Below are 5,868 nucleotides of genomic sequence, written 5' to 3' on the forward strand. Positions count from 1 at the left end.
GGGATCACAAATTTAGCATGGAGGGCAGTGTGGAGGGTAAAAATCATAGAGGGAGATCAAGAGATAAATACACTAATCAGATTCAGAAGGACGTAGGTTGCAGTAAGTACTGGGAGATGAAGGAGCTTGCACAGAATAGAGTAGCATGGAGAACTGCATCAAACCACTCTCAGGACTGAAGACCACAACAACAACATTGTCCTGCAGCACCACATTTCAGAAGCTTCTATTCTCTTCTTGTCTAAACTATTTATTGTCCATGTTTCGCTTCCATACATGGCTACACTCCATACAAATACTTTGAGAAAAAGACTTCCTGACACTTAAATCTATACTCAATGTTAACAAATTTCTCTTCAAAAATGCTTTCCTTGCCATTGCCAGTATACATTTTATATCCTCTCTACTTCAACCATCATCAGTAATTTCGCTCCCCAAATACCAAAACTCATCTACTACTTTCAGTGTCTCATTTTCTAATCTAATTGCCTCAGCATCACCTGATTTAATTCGACTACATCCCATTATCCTCATTTTGCTTTTGTTGATGTTCATCTTAATCCTCCTTTCAAGTCATCGTCAATTCCGTTCAACTGCTCTCTCTGACAGAATTACAGTATCATTGGCAAACCTCAAAGTTTTCATTTCTTCTGCATGGATTTTTATTCCCACTCTGAATTTTTCTTTTGTTTCCTTTACTGCTTGCTACTAATAACAGCAAATTTTAGCTGTATTGCAAACCACAGTGAAGTGCACACCACTGTAACACATATTAAGGTTTCTTCCCTTTGCATTTGTGTTCAGATCATGGGAAGTACGACTGTTTAAATGTCACCGTATACTTTGTAATTCATCTAACACTATATTAACGGTCCCTATGAGAGATACACGTATGGGACTGTAGAAAATTCTTACATTTTTTGTTTGATGCTGGTCCTTGAAACTCTGAAGCATGTTTTACATGATAGTTTACATACATCTTTCAAGTATCTGCCAGTTCAGGTTTGTCATTTTTCTATGGTGTTCTCCGAAGAAGGAGGAGCAGGGACTCTGAACACTGCACAGAGAACAAACACGGCGGAAAACTGGGCACACAGTCAGTACAAGCAAATGATAACTGAATACACAGAAATGGAGCACTTAACAGGGAAGGCTTAGTGTGTAGGCATTGAAATCAGTGTTAGATCTGCCAGATCAGACCTACTGCTGCTGGCAGATACACATCTGAGTCGGTGACTCTGCCCATGCCATGCTTCGTAGGTGCCCTTCATGACAGTGTTCTGTACTGTTCTGCAGTGATATCAACAACAGCTCCTCTGCATGAATCTCAACGTCTGCTGGCAGTACTAAGCTGTACCACCTGAAAAGGCCGTGTAAGGTTGAAATGATTTAGTTTCTATCATGACCTCCATCACCCAATCACAGAGGGAGAGAGATTCCCAAGCAGTGCATCGACCACTAAAGGAGACAATGCTGACACAACAGAGGTGGAAGATTGTGGAGGTTGGGGTAATGTTCAGTCCAACAGCAGGAACTCTGCCACTGGTGAGCAGGGAGAAGAGGGCACCAAATCAAATTCCATGGGCTACATAGTGGTACGTGTAGAAGCTAATCCCGCACTCATCCTATTCCATGGGCAAACATAAGATGGTGGAGGGTGAGGTGGGATGAGCACATTGCCACAATTGGAATTCTCTCACTGGAAGAACGCTGCCACCGCCCCCATCACCTGGCTGCCTTGGAGATGGCGGCATTGGAGGTCCAACGGACTGCAGCTGACTGCAAAGATAGACCAGCTGCTTCCAACCGACATCCACAACAACTACTACCAATATCTGTGGCCCACCACTACACCTTGTAGCCAGTGCTGCCGCTGGCTGAAAGACTGGGCCCAAACAGCAGCCCCGTGAGGAAAACATTCAGGCCGCAATTGTCCAGCGCATATGACTTGTGGAGCAACAAATCCAAAACATCCTGTGGATGAGGTCCCTGCAAACATTCTACCAAGCTACACCTACACCACACAAGATGATCAATATCGAGACCGACCACCAGCCAGTAGATGTGATGACATGTCAAAGTCTTCATACAAGTCATACCCCTGTGCAAAGCATGCAGGAGCTGGAGTACGTGAGGATGCAACACTGAAGGGACAACCACTCAACAGCTTTGCTCCTCATTAGCAAGCATGAGGACTCTATAGACAACAATGAGTCTATCTTGTAAAAAAATAAAAAAAAATAAAAAATAAACTCTCTCTTGATATGATCCTGCAGGCAATCAGATAATGCATCTGCATTTGCATGCTAGGTGGTGGGCTGAAATTGAATGTCATAACAATAATTACTGAGGAAGAGTTCTCATCTCTTCAGTCAGTGGGAAGTCTTATCCAGCAACTTGTGACATGGGCCATATAAGGAAAGCTTATGGTTGGTGATGAGTCAGAAACTCTGCCCCACAAACAATATGAAACTTTTTAATTCCAAAAATGACAGCCAGTGCTTTTTTTCGACTTCTGAGTAATTACCATTCACTGCAGAAAGTGCCAACCAGGTTCTCATGCAACAGGACAACACGATGCCATACTTGGACACTTCACAGGCCAGGGTTAGTTTTCCCAGTGCAAAAGAAGCCAAATAGGGAGAAGACCACAAACAGCAAGTGAGGGAGTGAAAAGCCTTGATAATCCACAAACCAGATAAATTTGACACTCTCTTGGTGAAGCTTGTTAAGAGATAACACATGTGTGCAGCATGGGGAATGAACTTAGAATAAAATGAAATCTTGCCCAAAAAGAACTGGATTTCCTTCACGTTCTTAGGTTCTGGCAGGTTGATGACAGGCCTGATATGGTCCTCTGTAGAGAACATGACCCACAAGATGCACCTTTTGGAGAAAAAACCACATTTTTCCAATTTGCAACAATCGCCTTTTTCCCGAAGGTATTGGAGAACCACATGCAGATTCCGTACAGGCTCCTCTTGCTTGGCGCCTGTGACCTAGAGACATTTTACACAACAAGAAATGTTATGAATCAGTTTTTGCAAATATTGTTGATAAATTCCAGACACCGAAAAAATTCTAAAAGGCAAGCAACTAAACTAATAATGTCCAAAGGGGCTATTGAAGACTCAGAAGCTCTGAAGAATGGGATCCAGTGACAACTGCTAGTACATGTCACACAAGATGATGCAGGAAAAATGCTGGTCCCATGACAACTTTGCCAAAAACTCCTCTGGCCGATGAATCAGATATGAGTCTGTGATATCTCTGTTTAAAATTGTTGCAAAAGCACATGGCATCATCTGGCTTCTGAATCATCACCAAAGGGGTAGCCCACTGACTTGGCAAAATAGGAGAAGCAGAGCTGTGATTCTGCCAATGCTGCATCTCAGCCCTGACCTCATTGTGCACGGCAAAGTGAATAGGGTGGAAGCGACAAAATTTAGGTGTTGCAGACAGGTTAAGGAAGATGTATGCCTTGAAATTTTCTGCTCGACCTGAGATATTCTCAAACAGCTGGTCATATGACCATAGCAAAGAGGCCAAATCTTTGAAAAAGACTGACTAAGGGATTAAATTCCCTTTGTTAATCCAAAAAGTAGAAAAGGTGTCCAATCCAAAAAATATTTTGCTCCAATGGTGAATTAATCACTACCTAAGTAATTTGCCATTCCACATCCTTATAACATGCAGAGTTGGAGAATTGTCCCTTTAAAGGGATACACTGTTTACTATAAGGCATAATGTGATGAGTGTCTGCTGCAGTGCAAGGTAACCCAAGAGCTACTTAATGAGGATGGCCGTCACTCCTGTGTCCACTTCAAACTGAAATAGCCACTTCTTCACTACCAATGTCAGTAGAACTCAACAGGGTGACACTTGAGGGGTGTTGAAGACCACCTCTGGGTGCAGGGAAGACAATGGGCCTTAATGACCTTCCTGTGGCTTGCTCATAGTCACAAACTGTTGCCAAATGGCCTATTTTGGGGCAGACACATTAAATGGCATCAACATGGGAATATCCTGTTGACCATGGATCAAATGACAACTCAGGTAGGACCAAAAGATTGGCCATTCAAGTAGAAACAGGTGCAAATGGGGAGACACAAGTGTCAAAAAAATGTTATGAACAGGTCATTATGATGTTTCAGTTTACATGTAACTGATGAAGATGTGCAGCGTCATGAAGTCACTGCAATCAGATCATCACTGGCTTTAACACATGGTAGACCCGAAGAGGGCAAGTCGGCTTGGTTCACACCGTGGGGCAGGAAACACATCTAACTTTGCCACCTGCCAATTGTTGAAAAGTATGTCCCTTGCTGCTGCCATAGGTTCATATGATTCAGCAACTTAGCGACTTTGGCTACAGAAGAATCGAAGAAGACTAGTGCCCAATTTTGACAATAGCGCCTGGTATTAACTGGATGATCATTCCTAGAATTGGTGAGTCCACGTACAAAGTAGTATATTGGGAACACTCAAACTGGCATTTGCTAGACAGAGCTAGCAGGTTGGCAATCCATCTCACATACACCTGTCCGGAGTGATTGTGGTGAAGGTTAATAAACTGTTATTGTGCTGCTATCACATGATCAACCTGACGGATGATACGTCTTACCTGACAATACAGCAAGAATCCATGCAGGTAATCCTCGCACCTTCCTCTTGATTTGTCGCAGCATGTGAATGGTGTCCGGGGTGGTGTCAGGGTGGGGGGGGTACTTTTTCGGCAGGCACCTGGCCCTGTCCCAGTGCACCATGCATACAAAGCAGTCCTGCATTCTGTTAGAGTAGTTTGTGCATCCACTCCCACTGTAGCTTTTGGAGGCAGAACTGCTCCTGCCAGCATTGCAGAGCTGCCAGGACCATGTCTGGCACAATTTAACACCATGAAAAGAAAAACTGTCAAACATGTAGAAGTGTCCTTTGTTGCCACTTTAGTATCTGCACAGGTGTGACAATGTCACTGATCATAACTATCTGCATGAATGTAGCTGTACTAGCCAATGGAGTGTCAACTACAAGCAAGAGAGTTGAACCTCGGAGAAGGGAATAAATCTCTACTGCGACTCAGTCTGCATGGGAGGATGCAGTCCAAATACAGTAAGAGAAAGAGCATGGAGATAAATGCACCATGTGACCAATTGTTCTGCTCATACCAAGCTTGGCTTTCTATACTATTCTGCTGCAATATCCACACCAGTTCCTCTGCATCCACCTCAATGTCTGTTGTGGAGGTACTAAAGGCCCCATTTCAGGTACATTATGGAAAAGTTAAAATTTCCTATGACAAATCTTACTGCTTTTTTTGTACTCCATCAAGGTCCAAAATGATATTTCATTTCTTTACTGGGCCTTGGACCATTTATCAATATTATTGGGCAAGTCAGATATATTGCACAGCACATTCAGGCCATACGTATACAAGAAGTAAGTAGGTATACCACTAGGTCAGACAGCAACTAGAATGCAGCAGGGGCATTGGAAAGGTGGCCTTAGCCTCTTCAAGTAAACAATAACAGCAAATGCCTTAGGAGATTGGGGAAATCATATATTCATGTTTATTCATCAGCCCCTGACCATGTACATGATACAGGTTTGAAATGTATACATTAATAAATTTTTACTTTAAAACTTAGATATTACATTTATGTTGCACATAAAAAATTAAATGTTTTGTTTAGGCTATCATACTATTATAGAATTCTGCCTCATAAATACAAATGTCAATTAATAGGTTCTGCACCTCAGAAAGGTATTGTATAGTAGGTTTCTTACTGCCACGGGGTAGTTTATTATACAACTTTATACCAGTACATATGAAACCAGTAGAAAATACTCCTATCAGAGAACCAAAAAAGG

This window comes from Schistocerca gregaria, chromosome 7 (assembly GCF_023897955.1).
Source record: "Schistocerca gregaria isolate iqSchGreg1 chromosome 7, iqSchGreg1.2, whole genome shotgun sequence".
NCBI lineage: Eukaryota > Metazoa > Arthropoda > Insecta > Orthoptera > Acrididae > Schistocerca > Schistocerca gregaria.